This window comes from Silene latifolia, chromosome Y, assembly GCF_048544455.1.
Source record: "Silene latifolia isolate original U9 population chromosome Y, ASM4854445v1, whole genome shotgun sequence".
In the NCBI taxonomy this organism is placed as follows: Eukaryota; Viridiplantae; Streptophyta; class Magnoliopsida; order Caryophyllales; family Caryophyllaceae; genus Silene; species Silene latifolia.
The window spans coordinates 365068232-365093247 of NC_133538.1; the positions used below are offsets into that span (position 1 = coordinate 365068232).

Genomic DNA, 25016 nt, shown 5'->3' on the forward strand with positions numbered 1-25016 from the left:
AAAAGAATTATTGAAATGAGTTTAAAGGGAAGAAAAAAATCTGTTGATAAATGAATTCCGATTTGTTGACTAGTAGTTATCAAATATTGTTCTAGAATCTGGTTTGATTTTGTAGTCCAAATAATACTATACCATGAGGTATTTAGAGTAATAATAATTAATGAAAAAAAAGACTTGTGCAAATTAACGAAGTAATGTTATCCCCAACAGTCCACATACGTAAATTTGTGTCATATTCTGGCCCATTCATAAACATTACAGCAAATATTATTAAAACATTTATAGCTCCCACATAAATAAGAAGTTATGCAGAAGTTACAAACTGCGAATTGGCGAGAATATAAAATAAAGATATACAAACAAGAACCAACCCCAATGAAAAGCCAGAAAAAATTGTATTGTTAAATAATACTACTCCTAGACCTCCTAATATAAGACCTGTTCCCAGAATGACTAAAAGAAAATCATGTTTTGGTCCAGGTAAATCCATTATATAAAATATAAGAGATAAAAAATCAGAATGTTTCATGATCTTATTGAATTAAACAGGAATAAAGATTAGTGTCTTTCCTAATTGTTAAATCCTAATGTGTTCGACTTTTTATGAGTAAAATTTTTGGACCCATTGCATTTTTTTTTTTTGTAACTAATTAAAGTAGTTTAAAATAACAACTATTTAAAACTATTACAGTAACCATACTTTTAATACAAACTTTTATTTTCACCAATCAATAGAATAGCGAGTCATTAGATTTTTTAATTATTGACCAAGAAATAAGCTTTTTGAATTTAAATTCACTAATTATATTTAATTTAGTACTTAAAAATAAAATAAAGTAGCGTTAAAAATTGAGTTATTTAATAATTAGGAAGTTTTTTTTAATCTCTAGATTTTTATTTTGTTTGAGGTGAATTCAAAAAAGTTTGAATTGTGTAATCATCAGTTATTGGTATTGGGAAATGACCCAGAGCAATTTGATTATAATTTAATTCATGACGATCATAAGTAGAAAGCTCATATTCTTCAGTCATTGATAAACAATTTGTTGGACAATACTCAACACAATTACCACAAAATATACAGATTCCGAAATCACTGCTGTAATTAAGCAATCGTTTTTTTCGAATATCTTTTTCTAATTTCCAATCAACAACAGGTAAAGCTATCAGACATACACGAACACATACTTCACAAGCAATACATTTATCAAACTCAAAGTGTATTCGACCACGAAACCGCTCTGAGGTTATCAATTTTTCATAGGGATATTGAATAGTTACAGGTAAACGATTGGCATGAGATAAGGTAATCATAAAACCTTGACCTATATACCTTGCCGCTCGTACTGTTTGTTGACCATAATTGATGAACCTGGTTACCATAGGGAACATATAGTAAATATAAAAAAAAAATATTTTGTTTCTTTCTCTTGTTTTAGACAAATAATAATTCTAGTGAGTATCAAATATTATCGTTCTTTTTTATAATGAAAGAAGTTGGGAAGAAGTTGTTAATAATAGATAACCCAAAGAAATAGGTAAAAGAAATTTTCATCCAAGATTTAATAATTGGTTCATTCTCAGTCTAGGTAAAGTCCATCTTGTTGCGATAGAAATGAACAAGAACAAAAACGTTTTCATTAATGTAATAAAAATACTAAATGTTGTTCCCAAGACTCTTTCCGTTTTATTTATTTCAAAAAACTCAGGAATGAATATATTTGGAATAGAAAAATCCCAACCACCCAAGTAAAGAACTGTTACAAATAATGAGGAGATTAGTAGATTTAGATAGGAAGCAACATAAAATAAACCAAATTTAATACCTGAATATTCGGTTTGTAACCTGCTACTAATTCTTCTTCGGATTCTGGTAAATCAAAAGGTAATCTCTCGCATTCTGATAGAGAAGAAATTATAAAAACGATAAATCCTATAGCTTGCCGCCACAAATTCCATCCTAAACTACCATATTTTGACTGCGCCTCAATTATGTCAACTGTACTTGAACTGTTAGATAATCATAGTCGACGATAAGATCACTCTTGTCATCGCTATTACAAAACCGTACATGAGATTTTCACCTCATACGGCTCCTCGAGAGCCATAAATACATATAAGGATTGATTCAATATTCTTAACGGATATCGTTGTAAGATAGATAAAGTAAAAATAAACCGAAAGCTCCGGAATTAAACCAATGGAATTCTGTCTGCGATAATAGAAAAGTGCTTCAGAATAGATATCATCCTTTGACTGACGCAATACTTTTTGAGTAATAACTTAATTCTTGAATAAGATACTCTTTTAATATGATTAAAAATAAAAATTTAACCTTATTTTTTTAAAAAGATTTAAACATTCATTCATGGTTTATGCCATAATAAAACTGACATTTCCATGAATATAGAATGTATATCTAAAAAAATAGTTTGTTTGTTAAAAAATTTTCGTCTCTTTTTTTTTCTTTTATTTAGGCTTAAAAAAGTTAAAGGATTACTTCGTTCCTGATGGTTTTTTACCTAATGGGTGGATAGGAGCATACTCTGGATCGGAATTTTTGGGAGTACTGCTTGATAATTTCTACCAATTTAAAGCCTCAATGAGTATTTCGTTTATGTAAACTTAGAATAATTTAGATAATCTCTATTACGAATCCTTTCTGTACTTTGGTGCGACTAGATCTACGTATTATTGCTTCAAGAGAAGCTCCCGTCGAAGTTCACTATGAATCCTTGGGCACCTATCATGAGATTTATGCACACTATCAAATAATAAGAAATATAAAAAAAAAGAAATTATTTTTGTATATATTCAAACTACCGTTGGTCATATTCCACTTAGTTCCTTCATACCTACTCTATCTAGTTATTTCGGTTATTTACTAGCGGCTTTAAGTATAACTTTCATTCTATTTATAGGTCTGAACAAGATACAACTTACTTGAAATTAAGTGAATGAACAACTCACAAAATCTTTCCGTCGGATTCTTTTATAACTTATAACTGGCAATTGACATTTTTTGGTTAGTGAGATTCCTGGGCAATTCCGATTAATATTTAGGGATCGATATTACCTTTATTTTATTTTTTCAAATGAATTGAAATGATTGAAGTTTTTCTATTTGGAATCGTTTTAGGTCTAATTCCAATTACTTTGGCGGGATTATTTGTAACTCCATATTTACAATACAGACGTGGTGATTAGTTGGATTTTTGATTAAAAAAAAATTTTTATTAACCTCCCGTGGATTCGAGAAAATGGGTCAATTTTATATTCCTGTTTATTTTTTTCAGTCTAATTATAGTTTATGAATTCAAACAAGAATGGAATCACGCTCTGTAGGATTTGAACCTACGACATCGGGTTTTGGAGACCCACGTTCTGCCGAACTGAACTAAGAGCACTTTCTTATCACAATAGATTTTTTATAACCTAAAACTCTATCTACGCCCTGTATGCATATGATATCGATTATATAGAGTGTCATAAAAAACGAGAGATTCCATATGTCCAATTTCAATAAATTCCTCCTTACTTCTTAGAGTAAAAGTAATTAGGTAGGGATGACAGGATTTGAACCCGTGACATTTTGTACCCAAAACAAACGCGCTACCAACCTGCGTTACATTCCTTTCAATTCAATTGGTTCAAATAGTCTAATACTAAAGAATCCTTGTCTTGTTTTCCATATCCTTATTTTTTTACCATAGAATTACCCGATTTATCTTGCCAGTCCATGTCTTATTTTTTGCCATTTTTCGTATTTAACTTAGTGCATTTCGTTTAAAAACCCAAGTGATCCTTGACTATCTATATATACATCTGCTCATAGATTCAATCTGTATTATCTTTAAAAAATTTAAATTTAAGGAGGGTTTTCAATGCGAGATCTAAAAACATATCTTTCCGTCGCACCGGTACTAAGTACTCTATGGTTTAGTTCTTTAGATGGTCTATTAATAGAAATCAATCGCTTTTGATGCGTGCCTTTTAGACGCATTTATTTACTTATTCGACACGCATTTTTATGAGCTTACTTGATTATTTTGTTTTATTTCCTCCCGTATTTGCTACTTTGGGTGTGTTTCGTATCCTTTGCAGGATTGAGGCCCATTTATGCTTTTCGGTAGCCAAATCCGTTCGATGATGTGCAAGAGGGAAGCGACATAGTGATCACCTTGGATCACTTTGTTATCGATTTCAACATGAGTAGCTAAATCTCTTGCTAGGATTTAGGGGATCCATAGAAAGTTAAGGGTTGTTAATTAGCCGATTAGGTTAATCAATTTTATTAGTCTTTATTGTTAACTGCAACTTTAAATATATGAATGGTTAATTAAAGGCCACAATTGGTTATTTGATTTGGTAAATCCCGACCTAAGATCGAAAGCCTGGTAAGAATTAGACCTGTTGTAAACATTAGAGTGCCCTAGTAAGTTGCGAGAGCCCGCTAGAAGCATTTTAGGGCGAATAGGGATCCGAGTGGACCTTTTCACTGCCTTTTAGACCGGTAATTGAGACTGGCCGATAACCCTACCTTAGACCTGCGACAATCCATGGTGAACCGACGATCCTAGTCTCCTCTCCTTATAATTTTACGGTTTAATTTCTCCCTTTAATCCTTTTTATTTTAATTGTCTTAGTTATTATTCATACAAACAAAATCCCCCATTTGTTACATAACAAACTTGAATTAGCAAATAGATTATCATCTGTCTCCCTGTGGATACGATCCCGACTTCCCTAGCTGCATTAGTAAGAGTATAGTTGGCTACTTTTAATAGGGTTGCGACAGCTCATCAAATTTTGGCGCCGTTGTCGGAGAGGCAACAATTTTCTATTTGCTTATTTTAGTTTGTTTCGCCTCAGGGAACGTTAGTTCCTTGAGATCGTTCTCATTCCTTTCTTTAGTGTTTTGTTTATGCCCAGGTCTCACAGGTCTGAGCTCGTACCATTCGACTCTGAATCAGAAAAGACTTTCCGAGCTAGACAAAATTTTTGGAAGGAAGTCCGTCAAGCAGAAGACTTGAGTACGCTTGACGCCACATACGCCAGTTTTATTGCAGAAAATCAGTCTTTTGAAGAAGACGCTTCAATTTCTGCCACTACTACAATAATGCCTACTTTAGCAAGTCACTCATAACCCACCCTTGAATCCATTCCTAAAGGATTCAAACTCCCTACAACAGACAATGGAACTTTCGAGATAAAGTTGTCATACATTAACCTGGTAGAAAGAAATCTGTTTGGAGGGGGAGCTATGGAAGACCCTGCCACACATATGGAGAGATTCGTTACATACTGTTGCTCCATACCCTTGACTGCTGGGGTGACCCAGGACCAAGTAAAACAGGTGCTGTAATACCTGGTATTTTAATATGATATTATATTAGGCTGAGTTACCAGCTGGGTCGTGTAGTGTATTTGTGACTCGGGTAATTATGTGACTCGGGTTTTAATTAATCTAACTAGGCTAAGCCCGTATCATCTTAATAGCACATATCCTATATGTATAACCCATCTAACCAAACCCTAATCTCCCTATCACCATATTCATTTTAACCATGAGAAAAGAGAGAAAAGAGAGAAGAGGGAGCCGTGTGTGAAGGGAGCCGCGTGAGGAATTGCGAGGCGATTTCTCAGCCTATTATCATCCTATTTCGTAAGTAGACTATCCTATTACCTCTTTATTCAATTATTAGCATAATTATAGTAGTATTGGGATAATTTTCGTAACCCTAGAATTGGTTTGGGAGTTTTTGATTATAAATTGTATGAGATAAATGAATGGAATAGTTACAGCAATTTACAGATTCGTTGGTCTGTGTTATTTGAGTGTTTTACCTGTCTTAAAGCCGTGGGATGCAAAAAGTTAAAGAAGAGACTCATGTTTATTCCAAGCCTAGTTTATGCCTGTGAAAATTGGTAGCATTTCACCGTGTAGTTTTTCCTGAAGAAATTATTTGTGAACGCCTATCTAAAAAGTCCGCAAATCAGTAGAGGCTGAAAGATTACTTCTAAAACATAATTTAGATATTGAATTGGTACTGGGTCTTTTTTATATATTTAATTTAAAGAGTTTAGATGAGTTAGGCGTTGGTTTTACTTAAGAATCATTTGTCAAACTCGTTTTATGAATCAATACTTTTTATGCGACGGTTTCTGTCAGTTTTTGGAAATCAGTCTGAAATCCCTTGATAAGTTTGGAATTTGAGAAAAACACGTTAGATATAAATTGTATCTAAGACTCATGGGGTTCCAATTCAATTGGCCTTGCATCAATTCGAATTTTCTGGAATTAGTTATTCATTTTATACCGAGTCTGCCATGAGCAGGAAAATCAGGAAAAGTCGTGTTTGTTCTTTAAATTGATATTCCTATTAAGTTATCATGAGTCTAGGTTATGTGCATGATTAATTGACTGAGTAGATGGTAATTATACATAATTATGTTATGTAGGTGATGGATAAGTGAAGGATCATAAGTGATTGCTTGTGTGTGCTTGGATTGCGAAAAGGTAGGGAAATACACTTGACTTATTATCGTTGATGTTGAATTGTGTTGACTTGTTTGTGTTTCGTATGACCAAACTGTGAACGTTGACTTGCTTCGTGGCTGTTGATTTACGTTATGATTCATATACTGGAAGGTGATTGACTGAATTGATCGTATTTAGTATGTTATCACAACATTTGGTAACCGGCATGATTTTATGATTGATCAGTTCAAAGATATATATATTGTGTTGCATTAATTTCTTTTGAGCATTCATATGCATTGGAGATGGAGGATGTTATGGTGATGTGGTGTGGTGAAGATGATGTTGTGATAAGGCCCAGGCGGGTTCTGCAGTGTAGGGTTATATCCGTATAAAACCCTTTCTTTATAGGATTATAACGCAAATTTTATATGCAATTTATTGTCATAAACGAAATTAACAAAGAACGATTAAGCAATAGAAATAACCTTCGGTCCTAGTGCAAAATGACAATGAGAGATCAAAGTAGATCTCCTCCTAAATGTTGCACCCAATATTGTCCGAGAAATGCCCTTGTGCTAGAGTGAATCCTCTAATTGCCTTGCAATATTGAGAGGATTGTTTTGTGAGTTTATGTTGGATGAGAGATCCGAATTTCGAGAGGCACTTTCTCAAAACCCTAATTTCTTTTTGCAAATGAATGATTAGGTTAAACAAGAGAGTGAGCCTCTCTTATTGTCTAGGCCATTCGGCCAAACCGAGATCAAGAGAGGGAAATGGGCTTTTCCATTTCCTCTTTATTTTAACTCGCGGTCCGACATGCAATTTACTAAATGTATATGACACGATCTAATTATAAACTGTCATCGGTTATCGGTTATTAAAGCATCAACTAATAATACGGATTAGTTGAATTATTAATACATGTCCAACAAAGACAATATTGTATAATTATATTCAATATACATTAATCAAATATAAATCGTTTATATTCAATTTTACGAATTAATCGTTTAATTCGTCTTAGCCATTTTTATATAATCCGTATTAAATAAAATATCTCAACATCACATATTTGACTAATTACTAGTCAAATAACTCGACTAATCGGTTAGTCAAATTTGGCATCTACATGACCGTATTTTCATACCGTCACATCTCTCAAACGTATCCTATAGGTGTGACTTTTAGGGACCAGTTGATCACCGCCATCTGTATGACAATAACGTCAAACTTATCTAGCAAGCCAACCGTTATTGATAAACGTGGACCAACTGATTATGATACAAAAGTATACCCTTTGATCCTTTTAGAGATTTATAAGTCCTTGCACTAATCAAGTAAGGACACCAGCCCCAACAAGCTCCCACTTGTCCGTACAAGTGTATGTGCAATGACGTTATCCGCACTAACTGGAGGACACCACCTCCAACAAACTCCCACTTGTCCGTACAAGTGTATGTGCGATAACCGATTCTCATATTCATTTAAAATTTCTCCCACTCAATGTAAAACAATTTGCAGATCCGGATCCGCAAAGGTCGTATTTTACAATCGATCTGTATCTAGAGTGGTTTCCCCGACTAGAGAGTAACTTAACTGATAAAACGAATCCGTATCCGAGCATGGCCATGCATTTCAGTTACAGCTCCTCGAGTGGCCCTGAGAAATATCGAGTACCTGATAAAGGCTGAATATTTCCTTCAACTCGAACTCCTTCCGATCTAAGCACAGCATGAAATGACCCAGAAGCAATCTACTTGGCCCCCTATTACGGATGACCGTGAGAAAGAAACCAAAGTCACCCAAAATCTGCCTTAGTCTCAAGAGACAGTCGATAGTCAAAAGAATCGACTCTTAGGATCACCATGGAAGTCCTATCCACGACCGGGCACCGAATGTTATAAAACATTTAGGACTCCACGTCGATGTCACAATTGTGTCCTACGAAATATCCGTATAAATCGCCTCGTGATTGGTCACCAACTCAAGGTTGACTTATGGCTCGTTGAACCCACCATCAACCAACGTCACAAAATAATTGCCAGAGTTATCAGCTCATGTGGGCAATTAAGGACTGAAAAATATAATGTTTGTTCAGTTCACTTGGTGGTGTTCAAAATTTGTCGTACAAATCCACATGAAAAACAAAATATATATAAAATATCAAAACGATGATGTCGTATAGAGTACAAAAGGGAATGAATCTAATCCATAAAAAGTACTACAACTTAGGAACACGTTTAATTCCCATGGAATTAACATGCCCTTCATGCTTATCTTGTCGTAATGCTTTAGTGAGAGGATCTGCTATGTTATCATCGGTAGCAATCTTGTCTATCACTACTTCCTTTTGCTCCACGTAATCTCGGATTAGATGAGCTTTCCGTTGTACATGTCTAGACTTGTTGCTAGACTTTGGCTCCTTAGCTTAGAAGATGGCACCACTATTGTCGCAATAGATGGTGATCGGGTCATTCGAACCAGGCACTACAGATAGTCCATGTAAGAATTGACGCATCCATATCGCTTCCTTTGTAGCTTCGGACGCGGCATAGTACTCGGACTCGGTCGTATAATCTGTCTTTGTAACAGTTTGTTTCGAACTCTTCCACCGATCAGCGCCATTAAGAGTAAAAACGAATCCAGACTGAGATTTCGAGTCATCTCGATCCGTTTGGAAGCTAGCATCTGCGTAACCGGTTGCGCATAGCTTTTGTTCGCCTCCATAAGTCAATGCCCAATCTTTAGTCCTCCGTAGGTACTTAAGAATGTTCTTGACAGCCAGCCAATGTGGTTCACCTGGATGCTGTTGGAATCGACTTGTCATACTCAATGCATATGCCACGTCCGGACGTGTGCATATCATGGCATACATGATAGATCCTATTGCCGAGGCATAAGGTATCCGTGCCATGCGCTCTTTCTCTTCCGGTGTCTCTGGTGCCTGAGACTTGCTCAAATGCACCCCTGGAGCCATGGGAAGAAACCCCTTCTTGGAGTTAGTCATGCTGAATCTCTCTAGGACTTTGTCTATGTAAGACTCCTGACTGAGAGATAGCATCCGTCGTGATCTATCTCGATAGATACGGATGCCCAGAATTCTTTGTGCCTCTCCCAGATCTTTCATCTGGAAATGGTTTTTCAACCATACTTTCACCGAAGTTAAGAGAGGTATGTCATTCCCAATCAGGAGTATGTCATCGACATACAATATTAGGAAAACAATCTTGCTCCGACTCGACTTGATATAAAGACATGGTTCCTCGACCGATCGAATAAATCCATTTTCTTTAATCACTTGGTCGAAGCGATGATTCCAACTCCGAGATGCTTGCTTAAGTCCATAAATGGAACGCTTAAGCTTGCACACTTTCTTAGGATGTTGTGGATCAATGAAACCTTCGGGTTGTACCATGTACAACTCTTCCTCCAAAAAGCCGTTTAAGAAGGCGGTTTTCACATCCATTTGCCAAATTTCATAGTCATGAAAAGCGGCGATCGCTAAGATAATCCGAATGGAACGCAGCATGACTACGGGTGCAAAAATTTCATCGTAGTGCAAACCTGGCACTTGGGTGAAACCTTTAGCAACTAGTCGTGCTTTATAGATATCTTGTTGACCTTCCAATGAATGCTTTATCTTGTAAAGCCATTTGCATTGAAGGGGACGAACCTTAGCAGGTAAGTCAACAAGATCCCATACGTTGTTCTCATACATAGAGTCCATCTCGGATTGCATGGCCTCAAGCCATAGCTTTGAGTCAGAACTAGTCATGGCACCTTTATAGGTTGCGGGTTCACTACTTGTTAAGAGTAGAACGTCATCTATGTCATGTTCCTCGACCATACCAATGTATCTGTCTGGAGGAATAGAGACTCTTCCCGACCTCCTAGGTTCCTCAGGAATGTTAACCGTAGCCGGGATTGAAGGAATAGGTTCCTCCAATGGTTGCTCGGTATTTGGTTCTGGAATCTCCGACAGGTCGAAGGTTCTATCACTCTTTGCATTCTCGAGAAATTCCTTCTCTAAGAATGTCGCACTAGCCGCAACAAAAACACGTTGTTCGGTTGGCGAATAGAAGTAATGACCAAGTGTTCCTTTAGGATAACCTATAAAGTATGTCTTGACCGATCGCGGGCCGAGCTTATCCTCGTGTCTCCACTTGACATAAGCCTCGCAGCCCCAAACCCGTATAAAGGACAAGTTAGGGACCGTTCCCTTCCATAGTTCATATGGAGTCTTGTTAACAGCTTTAGACGGACTTCGGTTAAGTATTAGAGCAGCTGACAGAAGAGCATAACCCCATAATGAGTCAGGCAACACGGTGTGACTCATCATGGATCGAACCATATCAAGTAGTGTTCGATTTCTCCGTTCGGACACACCATTCAATTGAGGTGTTCCAGGTGGAGTTAACTGTAGGGCAATCCCACAGTCTTTAAGGTGTTGATCAAACTCGTGAGAAAGATACTCGCCACCACGATCCGAACGCAGTGTTTTAATCTTTCTACCCAATAGGTTCTGTACCCTATTTTGGTATTCCTTGAATTTCTCAAAGGATTCACTTTTGTGCTTCATTAAGTAGACATAGCCATATCTACTTAAATCATTCGTGAAAGTGATGAAATACCTATAGCCTTCTCGTGCGGTGATTGACATAGGACCACATACATCCGTGTGTATGAGCCCTAATAGGTCTGCAGCGCGCATTCCAACACCTTTGAAGGAAATCCGAGTCATCTTACCGATGAGACATGATTCACACGTGCCAAATGATTGAAAGTCAAAGGCCGAGATAGCTCCATTTTTAATGAGCTGTTTTACGCGTTTCTCATTAATGTGTCCCATACGGCAGTGCCATAGATACGTTTGATCTTTGTCACCAACCTTTAACTTTTTATTCATTACGTGTAATATTTCGGTCGTCTGATCTAAAACATAAATTCCGTTCATGGAGACTGCCTTGCCATAAATCATATCGTGTAATGAGAAAATGCAAGTATTATTCTCTATTACAAATGAAAATCCAAGTTTGTCAAGTGCAGAAACTGAAATAATGTTTTTCGAAAGACTGGGTACATAATAGCAGTCATATAATGACAACTCAAATCCGCTAGGAAGCTGGATCACATATGTCCCCTTTGAGACGACAGCCACTCTTGCTCCATTCCCAACACGCAGGTCAACCTCACCCTTTACGAGAGGCTCGAGATTTCGGAGGCCCTGCACATGATTACACAGATGAGAACCACAACTAGTATCTAGTACCCAAGTTCCGTAACTTGCATGGTTAATCTCATTCATATGAATAAAAGTAGAAGAAGAAGACATACCAACAGGTTTAACGCGACCTGCTTTTATGTCCTCATGATAAACAGACATGTCCGCCTCCAATGCCCAGATCTTGTGGCGTTGATGGCATTCCATGTTTTCGGTTTTGCTCTTTGTCGCGCCTGATGAGGTGCTCGACTCACCAGGCCCACTCTTACCTGGACCCGACTTCTTGAACTTCGGTTTACCTCTTCGCTAGGTTTGCCTGAGCTTTGCCCTTACCCTTTCCCTTGTTTGTCACAACGAGAACATCCTGTTTATTGCTCCCACTGAACTTCATGTCCTTCTCGGTCTGTACGAGAAGGGAGTGCAGTTCATGGGGACTTTTCTTCAAATCATTCATATAGTAATTCGCTCTAAATTGCGAAAAACCATCGTGGAGTGAGTGAAGCATGCGGTCGATCACAATGTTCTCGATGATCTTACAATCAAAGGTCTCCAGCTTCTCGACATTCTCAATCATGATGAGAATGTGTGCGCTAACTGGTTGGCCCTTCTGGAGTCTCGCATCAAAGAAGCGAGTGGTATGCTCATAGGTCACGATTCTCGGTGCTTTCGAGAATTCCTTGGTGAGCGTGGTGAAAATCTTGTTCGCACCATGGGCTATGAAGCGTTTCTGCAAATTGGGTTCCATTGCAAAAATGAGTACGTTTTTAATCGCACCCGCTTCCATACGAAATCATTAAACTTGGTGATTTCAAAGAGCTAGCCAGTGGGACCTGGGTTTGCCGGGATGGGCTCTAATAGATATTTGAGCTTCCCGTCGCCGCGGCATTCCGTAATGCCGCCTCCCGATCCGCGAAGTTTGATCCATCATTCTTCGATCGAGTAGACCGATTCATCCGATTCATGAAGATCCGAGGCCAGGACTCACGGTCCAATGTGGCACTTGGCATTGGGTTATCGTAGAACCAGCCATTTGTTATTAGCGCTTTAAAAGTTCGTGATCTACATTGAAAAAGAAAGAAAAACAAAAACGAAATAAGCAACTCATCGAGGTGATTTAAGTCTATTTTAAAATTCATTTTAACATGTAGACTCTCGCACTTGCATAATTGATCTCCCTCAAGAATGATACAAGTGATCCCAAGACTCAATTTCTGTAAATTGATAAGCCAACTGTTTAGCTTATTCTTCCGTAAGAACTCTTGGTCGATAGATTTCCATAAATCCTATCTATAGTCCACCATAGTCACAGGATCGTTTAGTGACCATAGTGTTGAGATAAAATAGGTCAATCGGTTCCAACTTACCCGACGTAGAAGGGGTCATATTATGCCTACCGACGAAGAAGGGACTCATTGGAGTTTGACCTATAAAGACCGTTCTCAATTTTTGTTTATACGAGGAAGATCCCATCAACTAAATTATAATTCATATTAAGTGAACGAATAACTAGCGTCTGCGTGATTGAATTAATTTGGGTGATGGCTTAAAAAACGTGTGACATGAGAATGTCAAAGAAAACTAACTCGTGACCTCTATATGTGTCAGTTTTCATGCAATAATTAGGTGGTTTGGTTTTTAGGCGGAAAATGATGCATACTATCGTTACGATAAAATAAATAAAAAAATGCAATACGTAAATAAAAAAATTCCTAGTGTGGCCTATCCTAGTAAAAAGAACAAAATACAACTTTGGAATCCACCGTTGGACCCGAAAAGCTTGTCTTGATGTTCCATCTTTGTCCATGTAGCGGGAGTGAGCATCCGGTCTCCATCTTTAGTCTTCTCAAAATTACAATTAAAATTTACAAATGTAAACCTATTTACATTCTAAATAAAACCTTGTAATAATAAAAATAAAATGGAGATACGAGATCTCAAAATACAACCAAGACCGTGTTCCATCATTACGGTAACACGTTCTACTAAGGCCACACTAAGTTACAACCGTTTGCAAAAATAAATAAATACGTAATTAAAAGCATTCAAATAAAACAAGAACGATAAATAAAATGCATCAACTAAAATTTAAATATATTCGTGACATAGTTCCGTAATTATGTTAAATTTATCCAAACCACCAAAGATAATTAAAATTATATGACAAAACCGCTTTAGTCAAGTTAATTTTAATCCGAGATAATCCGTTACTATAAATCATTTTAAAGTAACATAATTTTACGTGGGTGAACCGTTTCACTATCAAGCGAGAGCATAAATCCGTTTTATGCAATAAAAGGGCCGAAAAAAAAACAGAAAAATATTTTTTTTTTTTCTTCACTGCTGGTCGTGAACAGTGAACAGTACCATGAAAAAATTTTTTTTTTTTTTTTTTATTAAAATGTTGCTAAAACCGTGAGCAACAATTGGAAGAAAAACGGCTCAATCGTGAGCAACAAGAGATCAAAACAAAACGATTTGATAAAACACAATTGCAATTTTAATCTAATCCTTATAGAAATCAAACTACAATTGTTAATCTTCAACATATTGCAATAATTATCGGTTAAAATTACAACATGTGAAGAACGATTGAAAACAAGAGATCGATTGATCTAACAAAATTTTGTAGCACGCAAAACGATGCAAAAAAAACAGAAAATCAGGCCGTGAACATGAAGGCCACACGGTTTTCCATAAAAAAAAAATTTTCGAGACAAAAATTTGTGCCACACGAAATTTTATGCAATCATTTTGATAGATCTTTTACACATTGCAATGAATATCGATTACAATACAATATGCAAAGATCAAAATGAAAACAAAACAAGTAACAACCATTACCGTGTATACTTGACACGGTTCCCAAGGCAAAAAAAAACAAAAAAACGCAGCAATCAAACAATTGCCGAGAGGAAAAAAAATATGCCGAGGGAAAAAAAAATTTCAGCCGAGTGAAAAATGCATCAAAAAATTAATCGATCCATTCCGTTTGATGAAAAACACATAGAAAATTTACGTGGCCTCGCTCTGATACCACTTGTAGGGTTATATCCGTATAAAACCCTTTCTTTATAGGATTATAACGCAAATTTTATATGCAATTTATTGTCATAAACGAAATTAACAAAGAACGATTAAGCAATAGAAATAACCTTCGGTCCTAGTGCAAAATGACAATGAGAGATCAAAGTAGATCTCCTCCTAAATGTTGCACCCAAGATTGTCCGAGAAATGCCCTTGTGCTAGAGTGAATCCTCTAATTGCCTTGCAATATTGAGAGGATTGTTTTGTGAGTTTATGTTGGATGAGAGATCCGAATTTCGAGAGGCACTTTCTCAAAACCCTAATTTCTTTTTGCAAATGAATGATTAGGTTAAACAAGAGAGTGAGCCTCTCTTATTGTCTAGGCCATTCGGCCAAACCGAGATCAAGAGAGGGAAATGGGCTTTTCCATTTCCTCTTTATTTTAACTCGCGGTCCGACATGCAATTTACTAAATGTATATGACACGATCTAATTATAAACTGTCATCGGTTATCGGTTATTAAAGCATCAACTAATAATACGGATTAGTTGAATTATTAATACATGTCCAACAAAGACAATATTGTATAATTATATTCAATATACATTAATCAAATATAAATCGTTTATATTCAATTTTACGAATTAATCGTTTAATTCGTCTTAGCCATTTTTATATAATCCGTATTAAATAAAATATCTCAACATCACATATTTGACTAATTACTAGTCAAATAACTCGGACTAACTGGTTAGTCAAATTTGGCATCTACATGACTGTATTTTCATACCGTCACATCTCTCAAACGTATCCTATAGGTGTGACTTTTAGGGACCAGTTGATCACCGCCATCTGTATGACAATAACGTCAAACTTATCTAGCAAGCCAACCGTTATTGATAAACGTGGACCAACTGATTATGATACAAAAGTATACCCTTTGATCCTTTTAGAGATTTATAAGTCCTTGCACTAACTGTTAAGGACACCAGCCCCAACATGCAGGACTTGCCCTGGTGTCCTCAGCTGCGAGCTGGCAGATCGGCTACGGTCGATATATAGTCTACCGGGGATCGGTATGGCTGGGTGTTCTGGGTTATGAGATATGAGTTGAGATGGAGATGGAGGTGACGGAGGAGTATGCATATCATATTTTGTTGTTTCATTGTATTCCCTACTCAACCTCGTGGTTGACCCTGTGTATTCGTGAACACCTGTGACGATCCAAATATTGGGGAGCAGGCTTGACAGGTTTATGAGATAGGCTGGGAGCTTGATGGGCGTGAGACACTGGATCAGAAGACTTAGTAGCTAGATCATCATTTAGAAGACTTTCACTTTCATTTATGTTAGTTCCTTGTAATTTGATGTAAAAGAGGTTTTGTAATAATTAAGTTAAAGTAATTATATATTCTGCCTTGGAGTTTAATTTTTTATTCACTACCTCGGGAAACCGAGATGGTAACAGTCCGGTTTATTAGGGAATGTCTTGCTAAAGGCTCCTTCATAAATCGGGGTGTTACAAAGTGGTATCAGAGAGAACGATCCTCAGGCCTAAACCAATGAACCCAATGAACGTAGGATGTGTCTAAATAAAATGAACCCCTGGGAATAAACTGTTAGGAGCTCACAGTGCGGTTAAGAAGGCGCCCTTAATACGTGCTCTTTTGCCCTCTCAGTTTTGAACCAGGTAACCCGAGAGAAAATTGAGTGAATGGGGTAGTTAGAAGGAAAACCTTGGATATAATCGAGTTTATGTATACCTTGAGACCCATATATTCTAACCATTCTGCAGGATAACGTTACGGTAAGTATTTTGTATGAATGATGACGTGATCATATGATGTTGTGGAGATGAGAAATAAATTTTCGTGTTCAGATTGATAATCAATGAAGTGTTGGATTGTGGTAATCGTGAGCGTGAAAATAATTGCGAATTGATGATATTTATCTGGATGGATGTGAATGACGTGTTGATAGTGCTATTATGTCTAGTGATATGCGGTTATGTGATCCCGAAGCCATGCTAGTATAGTATTGTGATAGTAATCAGAAGCACTATTGAATTACTTGTTTCTAGTCATAGCAATCGTGATTTAGATGTAAGGAGTAGATCGAGATGCGAAGGGATTCTATGGGATAGATGTTTACGTAAGTACAAAGTGTGAGATTTAAGTTGGGATGGGTTAGTATACATAGTATGTTCATAAGAGCTTGTAACATAGTAAAGAATGACCTAGTGCTGAAACTCGTTTTGTTTGATTTTACTCTTTAATTGACCTTACTGCCATTTCTTTTCTGTTTATTGCCTATGGATGAAAATTTTATGAGAGATAGCCTCGTGAGTTATGTTCATTTGGCGTTGGTTTCATGCTTATAGGATATACGGATTAGGAGTAATAAATATTTTAGTGGGCTGTGGTCGAAGTTCTGTGCAGTGATGTTTCGACCAACGATTTTGTAAAAATCCTCATTTAAATTGTATTAATAATTTTTGCATAATTCCAACTCCATCGATCAGAAGATTCGCATATGTTTTCAAATTGATAAGCCACGAAAATTCTTGATGTGTCTATATTAAATGGTAAGTTTTGCAAACTGACCCAAGTTTCGGACCAATTGCTGTCACATACTTGTTTGGACCAACTGAGTTGTAAAATCCTTTAAAAATTGAATTCTTGAGCTTTGGACCTCATTCTTTTTCTCACGAATTATTAACTCTCTGTATGTTATAAAAAGTAATATAACTCAAGTTTTCGTTGAACGGTTATTTATTCGTGATTTGTTTTGGAAGTTACAACGTGAATCATAACTTTTAAAATGTGAATGCTATGTTGAGTTTTCATGCAGTTCTTCGATTATTTCATGAGCCTTATTAATGTGAAATTATAGTGTCCTTATATGATGATAGTAGCACACATATTCATTGGTTATGTATCTTAACTAGTGATAAAAAAAATTAAAGTTTAGTTTATAACATTGTTGGCATGATAGTATGAGTGAAATTGAATAGCTTAATTTGATTCTTAATCGAGGGTGAAATATTTTATACGAGTCTAGTTGTTTGCATATTTTATGCTTGGCATGTTATAATATCTCTGGTGTGTTCATCATATTTGAATAGTGGTCGGATATATATAAATATAAAACTATATTGTCATATCTTGGTAAAGTTGGTGGCGTTAAATGTTAACTTGATTGTTCTAATATACTCGCATGAATATTTATAATAATTATGTTTAAATGTTTGCACATGGATGGTAGTAATGAGTATGTCTAAATGTTCACACATGTAGGATGTCATCTGAGTTCTAAGGTCTTTTATGTGAGTCTGTGTGCCTATAGTTATACTTATTACTTTCATTGCATTAATTTATTTCAGTTGAACCTAAACTTATGATATGATAATAAAATAGTGTTGTTGCTCCTTATTGGATATGTTCATAGTTGTATTGTCATGAAATGCTAAGGTGATTGTTGCAATTGTCACGATATTTGAAATATAGTTTGATATAGTTACGATATAGTTACGATATTTGAAATATATTCTCGAACCGTCGCTATGAATTATAATGAGATAATCTTTTGATGATTCACATGTTATGCGTATGTTTAAATGATAGTCGTTATAGTTACGTTTAATTGAGCCGCGAGTTGCCTATTTGTTCAAACCGTGCAAACCAGAGAACTTGTTCACCTTGCTAATCTTTTGTCATAGATAATGTTTTACAAGTTATATGATGGTATATGTACATGTTTAAGTTGTTTATGCGATATCTTTTATTTTGCTGAAAATGAATTATACTGAGTTGATGGATACAATTGAATGGTATGGTTGCTAAAATGTTAAACATATGTGTGATATGGAAGTAATTTTGTTTTTATTGTGAATCATATAACCATTAATACTCAATTGTAATTTCAGTTGTTTGACTTCTACATTATTAAGTTAATTACTCATGACGCACAGTCGATGGTTCCGTAAGGAGTTTAACAGGGAATTTTATAATGTGCCTCCGATCTAAACTAATAATCTTCTTATATTGACTATATGGTTAGACTCTTGTCTAGTTCTTATGACGTGATAAATCGTTTTAAAATTTAACATGTGATTGAGTTGGTACTTATACTTTTGTGTGACCATGCAACCCGTGATAAATAGATCTGTAATAAAGAGGTAAAATTTTGATTGAACACAGTTAATTTGTAGTTACTTGCTTTACATCATGGTACGAATCATATGCTTTGATGAGACGTCACCAGGGAATGTGTACTATCTAAAAGGTCTCCGATTAAATGTTGTAGTCGTGTTAGCCGTGAATATAACTGAGTAAAGAAGTGCAACTAAAATCCTGATGTTGAGGTAATAGTCGTTCATTAGTAAAGATAGGACTGAAATGAATAAGATGAACCTGTAAATTACTAAATACGAGTCGACACCTAAGCTCGTATTGTTTGAAGGAATTGAGTTAAGTTTATCTGATTTTGAGTTAAAAGGATTCTATGGACGGCTCTGTTATAAGATTTATGTTAAGAAAGTTATTCACCGTCCAGTATGAAAGTAAAAGTTTTGAAAATGAAGTTAAATTTTGTCGTGTGAGTATAAATTCGGAATGAGATTTCCAGCCAGTGTCTGGTTGTATGGTTTCATGATATTTGCTAGTCTGGGGGAATGAAGCTAGAACGGAGTCACAAATAGTGGGTTAATTTAGTCATGTTTTTCTTTCATGTAGTGAATTAGTGGGTTGTGGTTAGTTATGAATGTCAAAACGGGAAATGTAATGTGGTGATTTAAGTGAGTTGTGTGTTAACATGGTATGTTGATATTAGCATGATATGTAATGAATATTTGTAAAATTGGTGTAGTTAAATACATTTAATCTTTTATGTCATGGTGTTGGGTGCAGTTTAAATATATTTAACACCAAGAATGAAATTTTATGTATGATAGTATTGTATGTTAACTTTCCAATATCGCTGTTTACTCGCTTGACTGACTCGACCAATAAGCTTGTAAAATTTGCCAATCAATGTGCATTCGTCATTCGTCATTCGACCAATATTTCTTGGAAAATATGCTATTTGACATGAACCATATGTGAGCACCTAAGCATCTTCATCTTTGTAACCTGAGTAGTTATTCCGGGTGTAATTCCGAAGCAGTTATTTATTACCACTCGTGGCTTGTAGAATGACGTCTTTGGTTGAATCCTTCTTTCGGCCTCTCCTGAAACAATGAACGAACTGAGGGCTCGGCTTTGGCCGAGCGTACTCACTCCGACGCTCAAGTCAGTGAACTTAAAGAGATAAGTTGTGTGTTACTTGGCGAAGTATATATTGTAGAGAGATAAGGAAGATATTACCAGATTATGAGGTGTTTAGGTTAGATTGTGGATACTTTCCTCAATGAGAGTTGAGTATTTATAGACTTTCACCTTTTGTCACGTAGTGGCCAAGTGGCCAAGTGGCTAGCAGGTGGAAAGACTGATGTACCCTCGGCCGAGGGACCCATGGCAGGCCGGCGGGCCCTGTTGACTCCATGCCGAGGGGTCTTGGATATGAGCACGCGGATATGTGCCCCGGCTGGCTAGTTGTCCTAGCCGAGGCACAAGTGACAGGCTGACTGGCTGCGTCGGTTAGGCTGTCTAACACGTTGACTTGCTGTGGATATCTTTGACCTTGCTCAATATGTTGACTCGGTCAGCGGGTGCAGAATATGCCCCATCAATTTGCCCCCAGCGTAGTCTATGCCGTGGTATGGACCTTCGATGAGTGTTGAGCGTATTTTGCGCAAGTAAAAATTTTCTGCTCCGGTTTCTTCTACCTCGGCTTGGTGCTGCTTAGGCCGTACCGTATCATATCCCCCCTCCACATGGATGTGTAATGGACATCAGATGTGGAAAAGAAAGTGGTGCTGGCCGAGACCGAGGTTGTGAGTGCCGTGTGCTTTTGATTGCCCCCAGCCGGTGCTCTCAAGCTTGGTTGAATCAGCGGGCCGTTTGGCAAGTAGATACCAAGGGGCGTGTTGAAGAAGTTTTGTAACTGTTTGTCGATTGACATTCCATGGCTGCATGCTTGACATGTGTCTCGTTGTTGATTGGTTGACGCTTCATGGGCTTTGCCCTGATTGGTCCGTCTTCGTGGGCTTTGCTCTATAAATAGAGCAGTATGCCCCTTAATTTTCGCACAAAGTTCAACTTCTCAAAAATTTTTCTTTCTTAGATTTTCAAGGGTTTCTTTCTCTCCTAATCTTCAGAATCGTTACTTCGGCGTAGCATTTTTTCTTCAAGGTAAACAAACAAATTTTCCAACTTTTAATTGTTAAGTTTTTGTTGTGAACATGTCTTCTCGATGCCGGACCTAGTAACCTTGCGCTGGGGTTCCCCGTCGCGCCTTGATGAGGAGGAGGCACCGGCCGCCATCCCGATAAGGTCCTGGGGGGCCCTAGGTCTCCTTCTCCCAAGTTGATCCAAAAGCTCTGGAGGACTGGGAGGATGATGATGATGATGTTGATGATGGCGGTGATGATGTTGAAAGGACTCGTCCTAATGAGGAGAGGCCGTACATCATGGATCACGGCGACGCCTTTGTAAGGTCCGCCCGACCGTGCTTGGACCCACAAGTTTGCCAGCTGTTCCGGTCCCGACTTTTTCGAACGTCACTTCTCCTTCGGCGGGGAGTATAGTATTGTTATTCCCGGGGAAGGTTAGGCGGTCTGTTGCCCTCCTCCGGGCAGACGGCTTGTACATCGTACACCGGAGTATGGGCTCCGGTTTCCTCTGAATGAACACGTTATGGCCATAATTAAAGCTATGAACGTCGCCGTGGCCCAACCGCACCACGTTGGCCATTAGGACTATAGTCGGCTTTGTGTGGCTCTGCCTTTTCAAGGGGGAGGTCCCAACGGTTAACTTATTCCGCCGGCTTCATCACCTTCGGCCGTCAGCCCCTGGTCGCGTTGGGTGGTACAGCGTGCAGACGGAGCCGGGTTACGTCTCCGTTGATAAGCTTTCTTCCTGCAAGGACTGGAAGGCGCGGTGGGTGTACGTTGAGGTTCCGGAGGATTATCCACTACCTCGGTCCTTCCAGCACCAAGTCAATTTGCGGTGCGAGAGTAAGGCGGAGCATGACAAATGGGTCTCCCGGAGTAAGCTTAAGATGGACGCCAGCAGGGTCCCTCTTAATGCGGATGCGGAGCGGGCGATGAGGCTGTTTGAGGCTGAGAAGAATGGGACGCCGAAGGGATGGATGCCCCCGACGCAGATCATTCTTCAGGATGAGCTGCTCTGCCACGTCGGCCTCATACCGGCCCTCGAATGGGGTGAGTGGGGTCGATGTGAGGCCCATCTTTGCTTTTAATGTTTCTGTTATTTGAACTTTGATTTATTTCTTCTACTTAACCCTTGCTTCATTCCCTTTGCAGACCATTTCGGCCCGGATCTGTCCGAAGATATCCTTAGGAGAATGGGACTTGCCAAGGACAAGACAGTTGTTAATTTGCATCCTAAGGCTTAGACCCGTGATCGCAGACCGCCGCCAAATGATCTCATGGATCAGCAGCTGAAGGCCCTAGATGTGAAGGCGGCCCAGGCGAAGGTTGTTGGTAACATGCCGCGCCGAACGCGGAAAACAAAGTCTTCAGCGGCGACGGCGTCGACATCAGTTCCACCTCCCATCCCTTCAGTCCAGAAAGAGACGGTGGAGGTCGTTGATATTACTGCCGAGGAGGTGGTCACCTTGGCAGTGGAATCTCCTCTCTTCCACAAGAGGAAAGAGCCTACTACTGCCGCTGATGCTTCTGCTTCTACTGCTGCTACTGCTGCCGAGGCCGGCAAAGAAATGCATCCTCCGGCCAAGAAGGCCAAGACTGGTACAGATCTATCCTGTGGCTCAGACTTAGCCGGTTCATTAGGCGTTCCTGATGACAGGCTCTCTGGTATGTCCATGAATGTTGACGTAGATGCTTTGATTGAATTTTTTGTAGATCAACCGCCGCCGTCTACCGGACACACTGTTGAACGGCGTGCTGACAAGCGAGCTGCGCAGACGGCTGGTCAAGATGCCGCCGTCGTCACCTCCTTCCCTCAGCCTACCCCCGTCCAGATTAGGTCGGAGGGCCTAAGTTTGGCCAGGATGCTGTCGAAGTGGGCTGATACGGCCGGTGCTCTTATCGTGGAGCAAGAGAAGGCCATTGCTGAAGCTGCCCCGGCGCCGAGCGGCTCGGGCTTGAACTCGCGCTTCGAGAAGGAAGCTGAGAGGGCCAAGGCTGAGGCTGAAGAGGCGGTCCGTGCCGAGAGAAAACTTAGGGAGGACGCTGAAAAGGCAGTCCTTGCTGAGAGAGCCAAGGCTGAGGCTGCGGAGGCTGATGCCGCTAAGCTGCGGGAGGGGCGTGACCACCTTCAGAAAGTCGCCGACTTTAATGCTAAGAAGAGGGACGAATGGAAGGCCATGTTTCAGGCCCAGAGGAAGATGGTTCGAAATAAGGATGTTATCATCGCCCAGAGGGAGGAGGACATTGAGACGCTCCAAACCGTTATCCTCCCTAACATGTGCGCCCAATACCGGGACCTGGCCGAAGAAGCTGCCAGGGAAGTGATTGGGGAGCTCTTTCCTCTTGATGGCTCCTTTCCGTGGCAAAAATTTGAGGAGCTGCTTGATGACAAGCTCGAAGCTAAGGAGAAGGCCGCGGAGGCGAAGGCCGCTGAGGAGGCGAGGGTGAAGAAGGAGGAAGAGGAGGCCGCGGAGAAGGCAGCCCTTGCTGAGAAGGCTAAGGCGGCCAAGGAGGAAGCTGAGAGAATGAGAGCAGCTGAGGCTGCTGAGGCTGAAGCTGCCAAGACAGCTTCTAGGTCGCCTACCAAAGACGATGTTGCTAACGTCACTGATGGCAAGCAGCAACAGGCATAGGGAGACGGGCGGTCGTCACCAGGTTCACCCGACATCTCGGATAGTTTCAGCTGTTCGGGGGCCAACTATTAAGCCTTTCCTCCCTGCCATCTTTTGGCGCTTCAAATGATATGTCTGTAACCTTTTGTTCTTCTTTTCCTTGTATTTTGTAAAACTTTGGTAGGTTGTGTTTTGGCTTATCCCTATGGGGACGGCCGTCGTCTGTATTCTCCTTGTAATCATTTTCAGTAAAGTTTGATCACAATCCTTCACTTGTCTTCTTACGTTATTATTAATTGAGCGCTTTTTCGTTTTTACCTTCGGCCTGGCCGAGGTAGTTAGAATGCGTATCTCAACTGTGTTTAACGTTTTTTAAACATGTTGGCATGTTGGTCGTTTCCTCTTTCACTCTCGGTCTGGCCGAGGCGTCAGATTTGCGTTTTCCAACCGCCGCTGTGAACATGTTAGCGTGTCGACCGTTGTGTCCCCTGCCAGGCCTTCGGTTGGCCGAGGCGGCTAGAGGTTACGGCTCGACAGCGTTCGTATCTGTAGACATATTGATCGCTTCCTCTGCCAGGCCTTCGGTTGGCCGAGGCGGCTAGAATTGCGTCTCAACTGTACTTATACGTTCCTAAGGCATGTTGGTCGCTTTCGAGTATCAATCACTACGGTAGTAGTGATCGCCGTGGCATCTACTTCTTGGGGTGACTGCCCGGCTTGGGCCGTGGCGTCTACCTCGATATGACTACGGAGGGGATAAACACTTTGATGGAAAACTTGGATGATTCTTTATTAGATATAAACACGCGTCGGGGTGCCAACAATTGTCTTGGACACCTCCGCCGCTATACAAAGTATTTCCGGAGATTGTCATTGTTCCAATGGCTTATCAAAGGCACACCCTCCATGTCTGTCAGCCGGTATGTACCCGGCCTCATTTCTTCAACCACTTTGTAGGGACCTTCCCAGTTAGCCGTCAATTTACCATGAATGTTCCCTTTGTTGGTGGCGGCCGACTTTCTTAGGACTAGATCTCCTACTTTTAAGTCCCTTTTGTGGACTCTTCGGTTGTAGGCTCTTCTCATTCGGTTTTGGTATACTGCCAAGTTGAGGCGTGCTGTATCCCGGCTTTCTTCGACCAGGTCTAGGGAGGCTTTCAGACCTTCCTCATTTTCAACCGGGTTAAAGGTGGCCGTTCTGAATGTCGGCACCGCTGCTTCAATTGGCAAGACTGCTTCGGATCCGTAGACTAAGTGGAATGAACTGTACCCCGTTGCTTCTTTCTCCGTGGTCCGGAGGGACCACAGGACGTCGGGTAGTTCATCGGCCCATCTTCCCTTTAGGTCTTCAACTGTCTTCTTCAAACCGTTGAGGATTGTTTTATTGGCTGCCTCCGCCTGTCC

At 39.3% G+C, this 25016-nt stretch overlaps 1 non-coding gene across 1 annotated transcript; it reads right to left on the reverse strand.

Moving 5' to 3' along the window:
* Positions 1-3333: 3333 nt before the first annotated feature.
* Positions 3334-3407, reverse strand: TRNAW-CCA (transfer RNA tryptophan (anticodon CCA)). Its single transcript has one exon. It is a non-coding gene; the product is annotated as a tRNA-Trp (tRNA).
* Between the last annotated feature and the right edge of the window lie 21609 nt (positions 3408-25016).